We start from the raw sequence: 13,223 nt of genomic DNA on the forward strand, positions 1-13,223 counted from the left end.
GTGAACTCACACCAACGCAGAAGGTGAATCACAGAGAAGTTGGCCAAGTCACAGTATTATACAGATGAAAATATCAGGTAGTGCTTTGGCATATATGTGACTTTACTCTTTGTTGTCTTTGTCTGCTGAGTAAACCTCAAGCGTTTTAACTTTTGTTTTATAGATCTACACTGCGTTATAAAGGACACATGGTTTCTAAACTACGTTACAGACGAAACTGTAAGTGCGCTCTAGAGTTACTAAAGGCTTGTCAGTTTGGGTAAAAAGCAGCAAACGTTACAGTTCAAAGAGTCATTTTCACCTTTGCTCATATTAAATAAAATGTATCTACAGTCATATTTAAGTACATTTGCTTATGCGTTCCAGTGAAACTCATTGGAACGTGACATTTAACATTACAATATTACATCTGACCAATTAAACGACATTTTTAATCCAGAAATGTAACCTAAAAGTATATTTCATCTCTGCTTAAAGGCTGTCAACTTTAAATCTAACAAATGACCCTCACTGGAACACATATTCCAATTTTTTGAATTTAACTGTATAGAAAATGTGTTGAAGTTTGTCTTTTTAGAACAATACACTGCAGTCTTTTGATGTGCCATTATTATTGCTAGTATTAATACTTTTTGTTGTTGTTGTTTTACTGCTCCACATACTGATAATGTCGTTCGTATTACCATTTTTGCTCACACACTCTCAAACACAATCATATGCACAGTTAATAATACTCATTCTTTGCAACACAACACTGTTTTTTTTGTTAGTTCTGTGATTGTATTTTGCTTTCTTTAGTGTGATGTATCACTCCATAGGTTTTCTGCTTCGATATTAAATAAAGTTTAACAAAAAAAGAACATTACATTGCAGTGTTGCCTACATATAAAATCATTGCTTAGTTCTATAAACATTTTGTTGTTTTAAGTCATGAAGAGCTACTTTAGAGGGCCGACAAGCGCTTCAGAAGCTGCAGGTTGCAGGCCCCTGGTTTTGAATGGACTGGAGTAACTGCAATCTTCAACTCTGCTAAATGTGTATCATTTTTCTTCCGCCTCACAATTGTGCCCGGCACTATTTTGATCTGTCACATAAATGCATATGACTCATTAAAAATACTGAAGCCTTTTATGTGAACTAGCATGTGGGTTTTGTTTGGCCGCGTGTTTACTTGCAGTCCGTAAGGAACGCTTTCAAAAGTTAAAGAGCAACGTCTCACCTTGTGTGTAATTAACACTTAAATGTATTCTTTCTCCTCCAGTGAGTATGCAATAGACATTTATTACACAATCAGCTACATCCCACAAATAAATAAAAATGTGCCTAAATGTTTTTTTTTCTTTCTGTTTCTTTTTTTTTTTCTTTGTCAGCCACAATTTGTCCCGACCCTGGAGGTCAAAGGCCAAACTTTCCTGAGCCACATTTCTGTGGAAAAGCCTCGGGGGGCAAAGTTCAGTCCGCCCCGGGGTAGTGGCAGTGGGTTTGATGAAGGGGAGGATATTGTATCTCCATTTATGTGGCATTCCGGGTGGGGGCCTGGGGGTTAGAGTTCAAAGTTGAAAGGTCGCTGCAGGTCGGAGGTCACAAGTTGAGATAGCATCCAAACTGCTGAGCCAAGTGTGCTCATCTGACTCCGAAGCCGTCGTGTCAGACCCCCCACCCCCGCCCGGCGGGGTCCCGGGGCCGCAATCAGGAGGCGGCAGTAAACGTGGCAATGCCAACTTTGTTTTATGTAACGCGTTCTGCCCGGGACTTTGATCGCACTTTTAACTGCTGTTCCAATCAAAATGCAAATTGAATGTAACACCTACTGCGAACAACAGCCTTGTAAAAGAAAACTATCCGGTTTACCTCGCTGACGTGTTGAGTGCTGCCTCTGTTTATATTACTGCCAATGAACTGAATTACTGTTTAAACACCACGGCAGGGTTACGGTAGGTTAGGAGGCACAGTTTCCAACTGGCTGAATACAAGTGGCCAATAACACAGCATGATGTGATAACACAGACGTGGGAGGAGGAGCACACACACACACGCACACACACACACACAAACTCCTACACACATGCTCATATTCGCTATCCCCCCAACCCCCGCCATCCTGGATTTGAAAAGGGAAACAGAGACGAGGATGGCGTTGGAAGTAGGTTATGTTGTTGTGTTCTTATTCGTGAGAACACTGACGTTCCCCGGGCTCCTTAGGGACATTTTGTTCAAGGCCATGTTGAGATGGCAGACTGCAGGCGAGCGGACCTGATAGCACAGATTAGCACAGGATGACAGAGGGAGAGAAAAGCATCACTTATAATCGCTCTATCGAACGCTTAGCGTTCACGCCGATGACGGCGACGTTTGCCGGGAAGGAAAATGTGACGTTTGGGATCATTCGGAGAGTCTGTGTGGCAGAGCATCTGCTCCTTGGGAGCGACACCTCGCCCCGTCACACCGAAGTGATACGACGCACTCACACCTGGGGGCCAACTCGGTGCCTTGTTCAAGGGCACCTCAGCACTGTTTATGTTGTTCATTTTCTCCACTTGGTCAGTGTGCGCCGAGGCAGGCTGTAAATCTCCACTTCTTTGGCAGATATATTCTTTTAACTCTCAGAGTTTGGAGCCCGTCCAAGGAGGAGCCAAATGATTTGTTTAGAGCTGCTGACACGCAGGTTCTCTGGGGCACCTCCCACTTTGTTTAGCTTAAAGACTATTTCAGTAGGCCCGTTTGGTACGAAAGCGGGTGCATTGAGATGAGCCGTCAAATCTTTCCTCTGGTCAGAAACTGATCATTCTCCTCAGAATTCATTGGGAGTTCTGCAAGTATGATGCATCATGTCTGACGGACAGATGGATAGATACTCCTACTTTCCCATGAAGTAAACATGGATGCTGCTACAGCTGCACTAAAAAACCAACAGGACTGACCTTGTGGTAGATGGAGCAGAGATCTACTGATGATTTTTTTCCCCCAGCTAATCTTTAGTTCCAATTTTCTGAGTTTTGAGGCACTAGTTCCAATTATTCCCACTGCTGCGTCAAAGAATGCGCTCCTAACCTTCATTTGGATTTTATTGGACTTACAAGGAGTTCCTTAAAAGATACATTGTTGACGCATTTACACACCAAAATTGGTAGAAGGTCTAAGTGCTGATGCATTCATTGAATTAAAAAAAACCCCAAAAGTATTCACAGGAGATTAGGGAACACAGCTTCCTGCTAAGAGCTGAAATTAACAAAAACTTGAGATCATTTTTTAAAAATGCTTATACCTGCCTATTTTAATAGTTCAAACACCAAATATACCTTAATGTGTATATTCACACACAGTGGAAACCATCTTACTACTACCACAGAAGCTGCATAATATATAATATTAGTTATATTGCACAGGTAAAATCCATTGGAAGGTGTGACTCAACTGTATCTGAACTGCTGATGATCCTTCAGAGCAAGTCATAGGAAAACTGGCAGAGTGATGGAATAACAAATATGGAAGTTATTCATACCAAGCTATGGCAGTTTAAAGGGTTAAAAAGGCAACGTGTGGGTAAGAAATGGGGGCAAACTGATTTGTAGCCACTTGTAGAACTTTTTTGTATTTTTTTTAGGGCAGTTCTCTGAGATTAGGAGACTACAAATTGCTACATAACCACCACTGTATGAAGTTGCACGCAGACTGGAACGTACCTAAAAAAGGAAAAAGCTTCAAATTGTTTGAAACATGTGCTACATTTGAAACATTAAACCTTCAATAATTGTTTTTTTTTTTTTCAAGAATTGTTTGGATGTAATAAATCTCTCACAAAGTTATTTTTCTGTTTATCCTGGAGAGTTGACAAACAGGTGAACTATCCTCATTTAGGCTGTAGTTCAGTGGACTTTAAAATAAGTTTCTTCCTGGTCAGAAGTAATTCATTTCCACTGTCGCCACATTATTTGCTTAGGATTGCTGCAAAATCAACTACTAAAAGGAGTCAACATAGAGATGGCCAATATGGGTAAAAATAATGATTTAATAATTGAATTATGATGGACTATATCTAACAGACTGTCTCTAATCCATATGGCCGGATTGCATTAGTATGAATTTCATTGCTCTGGCCCTATATTTGTGTTAAATTGGGTATGAATTCCAACCGCCTCTTTTTTGCTGTGCTATTTCTTGTGAATTGGAGCTTAAGACATAAGCAGTACATAGACAGTGTATCTGACTACAGCCAAACAAATGCAGCGTTTAGTTACTGTCAACACTGTAAAAACAACTCCGTTAAACTTTAAGCTTGTTCTGCTGAAGGCAGTATGAGGAAATGATGCTCAGCAGGCATATATATATATCTGCGTGGCACCGAAACACCATTCCTCCACATAACACTACGTACGGCTTCGTGGTTTTTTTTACCGAGCGGTCAGTGTAGCCGTAAGCTGTGGAAATGGGCACAAGATGAAAAGTGTTCGCTCCATTCTTGTTCCCTGTGGCAGTGGAAGTGTGTGGGCAGCGGCAGAGCGAAGGCTTGTTCCTTTAAGGGTGGTGTCGGGGGCAGTCAGAGGAGGAGGAGGAGGAGGAGGAGTGTGGCAGTCTCCGCTCACTTCTCCACAGCCAGGGGACTCCGAGAATAAACAATTCCCACAGACTGCACGTTCCACACCGCAGCTCGCGCACAGTCGCAGTTTGAATTGGTTTCGCTTTTTTTTTTTTTTTTTTTGTCAGGAGCAAAATTTTTACCTTCCTTTTTTTTCCTCTTTCTTTTTTTTCTTCTTTTTGTCAAGCCCTCCTCGCCATTTCTGCCTGCTGCCAAAAGTGTCGCGGCCGCTTTCATTGGATTTGCCTCCCCTCCTGTCGAATAATAACGATGCGCCTCTCCGGCTGACTGTTGGGTGGACGAGCAGGTAGGGGAATGAATCTACGTGCCGCACATGAACGCACTGCCAAATATGTGGGAATTGTCGTTGTAAAAGCTGGTTTAGGTGGGGAAACACTCGGTCGACAGTATGTGGAGGATTATGACAGTTGAAATTATCTCTTGCTAAGGATGGGGTTGGCTGTTTTTGTGTCGTTGAAGTGGGCAGGGGCACATATGGACATACACAGTAGCGCTGACAAGGCTGCATAAAGAAGTGGCTGTGTGAGGCTGCCAGCCCTTTAGCTAACAGCCTTACGCTACCCGGTCCTCTCCGCCTAAAACCAGACCATTAAGCAAACGTTTATGAAGGGCTGTGTAAGTACATGTTGTCGAAGACACAGTTGCCATTACTAATTTTGACCGCGGATATCCTATAAGCCTCCCGCTAAGTGTGTTTGAGCTTACACTGATGGGAATTCCGGCTCATTTTTGAGATCCGGATAATTTGGCTCGTCTCACACGAAAGAGTCGGCTATTCCGGTTCTTTTAATTTGTTACGTGCAATTTCTTGATAATTAGAGTGTTTACTATTCCTGGAGATATAATAAACCGAATAAAAAGAGGCATTATCAAAAATATTAGTATAAGTGCAAACGCTTTTCAGGTTGATACCAATTTACGATTTTATAGGATTGATCTGGCAAGTCCAATGTAGGCTTCCTCTTTCCCATTTGTGCATCGAAGCAGATGCCCCCAATCCTTATTCATTTTAAAATAAGGCAGAAATAAAAAGTTAATTTCTCTATTGACTCTAAATGGTAGTAATTCTTAATTTTAGTGCATTTAATGAATAAGAATTAAATTATTTGACATTTTCAGCACTGGACCTGCTGAGCATGGTCTAGAGCCAAATAAAAGAGGAATTGTCTGATTCCAATCCCTGATTGAGTTCTGCATCTCTGAACAGTATACAGGTAAAATAAGGACCTTAACAAACTTTGTTCTGGGGATTTTTTTAATGTGGTCCATGCATGGCCATTGTTGGATTCTGCAATTCATACAACAACAGTGACCGTAATTGATCACATGACAGAATGTATGTTTTTTAAAAATATTTTTGCTGTTCATTTTTCTATATTGAAATTCTATAAAGCTGTTTTTAGTTCAGAAGACAGAAATAAATCTATTTATTTGTAGATGTTTAGATAATTTATGAATTCAAAGAATTTGAGTTTGATTACTTTTTTTTGTTTGTTTTGTTTTTTTTACAATTTTGAGTCATTTGTCTTTCTGCCGCTCCAAATTTCAACAGAAGTGAAAAGCAGTTAGACTGGACAACTAACTTGCACCAGACTGTGAGGCTTGACCAGAAAGTCATTATTTAATTTAGAAGAAATGTGTTACATTGCATTACATAAACAAATTATCTAAAAATATAGAAGATAAATTCAAACATAACCACATTCCTTCTGTCAACCAGGAGATTTCAGAATAGCAGTGAGTGCATCACATATTTGCATAAAGAAAATAATATCTTGAAAATAATATCCCCAAAACATAGTTATTTCTTATGATGCGTTTATTAAGAGTTTTTGACAGATATTCTTTATCTAGTTCAGAAACAAGAAACAGAAATGACTAAATTACCTTTAAAACTGTTAACAAAGCTATTAAACCCTGTAGTGTGGGTTTGGGAATCTGTCCAGGGTGAAATCAGATTCTCTTCAGGGGCCCAGCCCAGCCACAGTCCCCAAGCAGCCGCTAAGTGTGCTTATAACTACAGCCAGCCTTGACGAATATAAACGAAAACTGCAAATGTCCCTTTCTGAACATTATCTATCAATAAAATCTCTTAAATAGAAGGTTTTAACTTTAAAAACAGGTGTAAGAATGAGAACAGCATGTGTTGGAAATGGTGAATCAAATTACCTAAGTTATGTAATAATTTAAGCAGTATGTACTTGACAGGTTGTTCATAAACATTTTAACAGGTACTGTCTATATATCAGCTCATTACAGATTACTACTTGACATGAATTGCTTAGAAAATGGCGATAGGATTTATGTTAGTTTGTTGTACAGTCAGCGTTACATAAATAGCTTTCTGTGTGTTTTATAGAGCGATCCCTAACTCTGATATTTCTAAATTCTCTGTTAGTTATGACACACAGAGTACACAGAGTACTTTAGCCGTACTCTTTTTGGCCTTCCTGTTGTATGTTGAAAGTCTTGCTCTCTCTTGCTGTCTCGCAGCCTGAATAAAGAGTCATGTCATAGAAGAGACGGCTTCCTTTTGAAAAGCTCTTTTCTTCTGTTCCCTGTGAAATCCACTCAAACTGATCTGAAAATAGATCAGTTTGAGTCATCTTTGCCCACCTAAATGTTCTCATGAATGATTCATTCACTATTCAGGAAATAATACATTACTTTTGAGTTTCTGACATGCCAGTAACCCAGTGAGATTCTGATATTTCAGTGCTTCTCTGACGTCCACATAATACAGACACCTTAACTGAAAAACAAACATCATCAGGGCTCAGTGTGGGACGGTGCTTTCATAAAACCCACACAATAGCCTGTAGTTATGACTGGAGTCTACACCGTTGGAATGTAATTCACCAAACTGGCACAAAACTGTATTCTGTAAGTCACAGAGTACTTTTACCAGCTGTGTTTTTTTTTTTTGCTTTCCCCAATTACCTTTTTTTTTTCAAAGTTTTTATTTTTTATTTTTTACACGTTTGCCTCACTTTGCTGGAGCGGCGGGGGAGGGAACCGGAGCCAGAAGCTCAAACAGTGGTACCAGAGAGTAAACACTGTGGTAGAGGTTGTTACAAAATGTTGCATAGACTTGTTGCTACAACAGATCTCCCAACACAGCTGAGATGACATTCCTTCCTTTGGTCCATCATGGTCTGGAAACATGGCTTTGCTAATGATCTTCATTAATGCTGATTTAGTTTGTTCTTGCTACCTAAACTCCCCCCTGCCATGTCTTCTTGTCGGAAACCTTTGTCTGTTCCCCTCGTAGTTCATGAGAATAATCAACAGCCGGTTCTCCGGCGTAATCTATTCCTTTGTACCATCAGGTCAGATATATTTTTGATTGATTTTAAGTTGTTTTTTTATGTTGTTTCTGTTTTGGTCATTGACCAGCTGTGAGACTTTTGGAACGGACTCTTCGTAGGCGTTTTTGTTACTTCAGTGGACTTTGGATGAGTGCAGAGGCAGAGGTCAGGGCCGGAAGTTTTCTCAGAGCTGCAAGCAAGAGGGCAAAGTACAACTCCAATTCAGACTCTAAAAGGCTAAATTACCTTGCTTACTGGATAATTTGTGTCGTAACATCAGGTTGAATGAAAAAGTTCTTTCAGAAGTAAGTTGCAGCTCAAAAAAAAAAAAAAAAAAACACAACAATTTGAAGTGATATAAAAAAAGAGTGCAACTTTTTAAGTCCTGTCTGCGCCTGGAGGTCTGCCTTTTTAGCCTTTCTTTTGTCGAACATTTAAGCTGCTTAATTATTTGACCTGAACTCACACAAGATGTTCAAGGTAGCTTGGCTCGTCCTCTGCTGCCTTAGATTACTAAAACCTCCACACACACAGCCTGAATGCAAAAGCTGCTCGACAAAACGACCTTTTTTTTTTCTTTCTTTTTTTTTTCCTGGCCCGTGTGTTGTAGCTCAGTGTAAACCCGCGTGTCAGACGAACTTGATTTGCCTGAACCATCTGCTGTGGTGAGTGACGTGTAGTAAATAACCTGCAACCGACAGCAGAGAACATTCAAATGACCCGATGCAAATGATGTGAAGGCCGCTGAACAGTCACAAGACTGGACTCTGCACTTGTCTTCCTTGTGTACCGACTGCTTTTCATCACAGAAAAATCTTATCTGCCATCAAATAAAACTAGAATTGCTGTTGCTGCTGCCGTCGTGGGAACGTCGGGTGTTTTGACGTCTTCGTGGTCACACAGGTGTGATGAAAACACAGAATCTCATGCCGTTTTGCTACTCTGTCTTCTTAAGGGTTTCGGCGTGTTCCGGTGTGGCTGATTTCAGCAACAGATATTGAACAATCAGTCTCCTGTAAGCAGGTGGTCTCCTGCTTTTTGACGACTGTGATCCTCTGGAAGCAAGAGAGGAGATAGGATTAATGTATATTCCACCAGAGCAAGTGTTGTGCGTTTACTGCAGAGTTCTTGATTTATTATAGACCTGGGAGATGCCCAGCACTCGTGTTGTTGGCCACTGAACATTGTTCAAGGGCACTTTGACTGTTGAGGAGCAGCAGTACGTTTCTCATCTCCTTATGGGCCAGCACTTTTGTCAGCCCACTGGGGATTCAAACCACAGACCTTTAGGCCGCCGCCTCATTTCTCTAATTGTCTGGGCTCAATAATATCCACGTGGAGTGTCCATTCAGCCAAATGGTTTTATTGTTTATTCAGTAAACACTCCCCAACAATAGTTGGTGCAGAGCGCCGTTATTGGGCGGAGATGGTGTTTACAGCAATTAGGCTGTAAATTTCTTATTGGGATTGAAGCATTTCTCTCGGATTAACGAGACAAAAGTTGATGATGATCTGATGTTTTTACTGTTAATTTGAATCCATGCTTTTTTCCTCTGGAAATGCAATATCTATCCTCAGTTATCTATCAGACTTAAAGTCCTGTTAGTCTCGTGGTACGAAAACGGTGGTTAAGATTTAAAGCAAACATGTATCACAGTATCTGTTTTTTTTTTTTTTTCCTTCGGTAAAACGACAGCAACAATTACGAAAAGGCATATTTGTTGTTATGGTTTCATTAATGTTTATCGCCAGCAAAATTTTAGATCACTTTCTGCTGTGCTTTTTAAAGACTTGGAGTATAATGAGCTGATATTAGCTGGTTGATCATCAGAGTAGCTGCTCCTTTAGCCTGCAGCCATCTGCGAATCAGACCTGCAGCTTTTAGTTTGCAATTTGTAGATTTGAAACGGCATCCTCTAAATGAGGATGCCTGGCTCTAAATTAGTTTTGGAGCCAGCTCAACAGCAGTGACGAGCAACAAGTGGGGGAGGGACAGAAAAGAACATTCCCCATCACTCCTGCACTTCCTCGGAGCTGTCGGAGTGGCAGCAGGAGGAAATTTTGGAACCTTTTAAAACCTCGATGCTTCCTGATATGGCTAATATCTGGACCTTAAATGTTCACAGTGAATGACTTCAAATGTGTGATATCTGAAAGATAACACAAGCCGACTCTGCATGGACTCTTTGTCACAGCTTTGGTTCTATAATGTTGCTGAGTTGAATGGTTACTTTTGAACGGCAGCATAAAGAAAAATATTAGCAGCCACATCTGACGCACAAGTGAGATGTGCAAACAACAGAGAAGGATGACAAAACCGCTGTTGCTCGCCTCCTGGAGATTCATTTTTGCTCAAAAAAGTTTATCTGATGGGACGCTGGAAAAGACTATTGTGTACAAGTTGAGCTAATAGGAGTTGGCCTGTCACCAGGTCTATTCAAGTCTAAAATAGCATCTCAATGCTAAGTATGTTGCAGCAGCACAGACGTCCCCAACGCTAATGTCAGCGTACAGTCCACATTTTGAAATAAGTTCTGTGAATGACCATCGGTTCCTGAAACACTTGAAAACTCATCGAGTATAATAGCACTTTGCCCCAATCTGATGACTGAATCACCTAAATAACAGATTAAAAACAATTAATCTTTTATATCGTTAATGTCTTTATTCAGTAATTTAGCAGCAAAAAGGGGTTTTGAATTGAAAATGTTTACCATTTTGTCGATATAGTTTTTGATTAAAATTGCGATTAATAAATTACTTGCACTGCAATTGTTTTAATCGGTTCCCGCCACAAATTTTTGCGAACTGCTTCTCATATCGTAATGGCTTTTATAGCATGTGAAGGTAAAGGGTCGACACAGGTGGTCTGGCCTTTAAGTGCTTACTTTAACAGGAAGGAGGAAAACACTGGTCCGTTGCTTTCTTAGTGGTATAATCCTTCATTTAAGACTTCCACTTAAAGTTCCCCACTTTTACGCTTTGTTTACATTCTTTCAGTTTACAACTGGGTCGCTTTCCGACCAGCCGCAGGACCAGTCAAGTCCTGTCAGGCTGAAACTCAACCTACTCTGGTCATAGAGCGTCTCTGCTAGCTCTTCAGAGAAAACCTTTTAAAACTATATAATATTATTTTACCTGGTTATAAATAAGTTGACAAAAAAAACAACCTCCTGAGGATTATGCCGTTCTCTACTATGAGGTCGCAGCGTGGTCACTTTTAGTGTCTTTGTGTTGTGAGCTGTTCGTACGATGAGCTGTAAGTAAGGGTTCTCAGTTGTAACAGCGTTGTCTCATTCAGACCATCGCTCCGATTCCTGCAGGTATATCTGCCTGAAACAGAAGGCAACCAGAGTCAATGGAAGTCATTTTGATGACAAGGCAGGAGCTGCTAAATGCCGCTCTGCAGCCGTTGCTCCCAGATAAAGGGGCGGAATGACGAGATGTGTGGATGAAAGATGAACTCCTCCTCTGTGGCCCCTGAAACCTGCACTAACCCGGGCTCATCAGAGTGACACTCCTCCCTCTTCCTCCTAGCCCTTCGTCAAGCGTCACCTCCAGCTTGCCACTCCTCTGCCTTCGTTTTTCACCTTGGCCTTGGCGCAATGACAGGCCCTTCAATTATCCCCACCGATTGATCGCTGCTGATTGCAATTGCTGTGAATTATTTAGACCCTGCCGAAATCACCCACTAAAGGGAAGGAGGACTAGCGAGGGAGATATTGCTGGTCAAATATTTAAGGTACAACTGCCTTTTAGGGCTGTTCGAGTAATCTATCGATTATTCTGACAATTGAGTAATTGAATAAAATATTGGTAAATACTACCATAACAGCAGCATTAATACTGGTTATCAATATCAGCACAGATTTGCATATTCGTGCATCCTTATCATTTACTTTTCTGTAGCTTAGAAAACTAACCCATAATAAAAGCAGCTCATTATTTAAATCAACAAAATCTGAAATTAGTCTATTTAATAATAAAAATAATATGTAGACTAAATGTTTTAGTCTCCACAGTTCACTCCCATCAATTTCATAGATGAACTGTCACTTTGCACAGAACATTAGTAGCTTTTGTGATTACATGAGCGACGGGATCTTTGGCACCTTCGTCACGCTCAGAAACACATACAGCATGTTTGGTCACCCTATGCTATGCCAATAGTACTTAGTATTTCTCAACAACTCATTGGCGGAAATGAGGGCGTTGCGCAACACAAGCAGTCATCGGGACGGAACTCATGGCCCTACGTAGTAAAGCATAATTTAACAAAGCTTCGAGGCACATAATTTGCCTTGAGGAATTTTAATAATTGAGGTACTCAAATCATTTGATGAATCGTTACAGCCCTGCCGCCTTTCAAGTCGAGCAGCTGAGCAACCCAAAGTTTACTGATCAATGAGGGATTGCTGCTGCAGCTAGCATGTACCGAGAGTTATAAGCTCAGCTCCAAAACCCATTTACCTCCCTCCTGTCCTACATTTGGTGACAATCGTTGAGATGCAGACCAAAACGGCGAACCTCCTGGGTGACGTGAGAGGACCTGACTTCTCCTGGCCAGGCCACAGTGGTCACACTAGTGGAGTGGACTGGAGCTGACTCCCTCTTGTCTCTTTCTGTCTCTCTCTCTCTGCTTCCCTTGCTCCTGTAGCAGAGCTGCTGCCCTGAGGGCTGTAGAGGTGCAGTAGGAAGGTTTCGCTACCATCATGGTGAAAGCCCAGTCAGGATACTGCAGTCAGAGAAGGGAATGGTCCCTTTTTCTTTTTTCTTTTCTTTTTGCCACAAGCAGGCCAGTGTCACTGCCGCGAAAGAGTGGGCGGCTGTATCGGGAAGAGAGGACAGACGCTTGCAGATAGGAGACCTGCCAAGCCTGGATGTGCATGTAATAGAAAATGTCTGCTTCTCACAGAGGAATGAGTGTTTTCAGCTTTTGTTGTGGCTGTCTAGGGATGCAAGTATGTGATTAAATCTGCGCTGGGCTTTGTTGTAGCTGTTCATCTGTTAGAAGAGGCTACGCTACATTCTCTACAAAAAACTATTTCTGCTGCATCCAAGCGCATTATTGCAAAAGTTCTTGCCGTGTACCTAAGCGGCCTAAGGGCTGAAGGCCAGAACAGAGGGTCACCGAGCTCAGAGGGTGAGGTCGACCGTTATCCAGCTGGATCTTATTTTAACCAGGTTATGTGGCTGGAGTGCCAACGAGAAGCTGTGGCTAAGTGAAAATGCCACTCATTCTTGAAGAGTCCCTGGCCTCGTCAAGGTTAGTGGTTTGTCTTTGTAAGTTGAGGGATTGATGCATGAGCCTGTCTGGC

General features: G+C 41.4%; 1 protein-coding gene across 2 annotated transcripts in view; it reads left to right on the forward strand.

Moving 5' to 3' along the window:
• The first annotated feature begins 4,494 nt into the window (after positions 1-4,494).
• The window catches only part of nrip1b (nuclear receptor interacting protein 1b), a 52,458-nt gene continuing 43,729 nt past the window's right edge, over positions 4,495-13,223 (forward strand). For both annotated transcript variants that reach the window (XM_015049045.1, XM_015049046.1), the window contains exon 1: positions 4,495-4,883. The gene's annotated coding sequence lies outside the window, so the exon portion shown is untranslated. The remainder of the gene's footprint in view (positions 4,884-13,223) is intronic.

This window comes from Poecilia latipinna, unplaced genomic scaffold, assembly GCF_001443285.1.
Source record: "Poecilia latipinna isolate Pla-1442-1.1 unplaced genomic scaffold, P_latipinna-1.0 Scaffold922, whole genome shotgun sequence".
Classification (NCBI taxonomy): domain Eukaryota; kingdom Metazoa; phylum Chordata; class Actinopteri; order Cyprinodontiformes; family Poeciliidae; genus Poecilia; species Poecilia latipinna.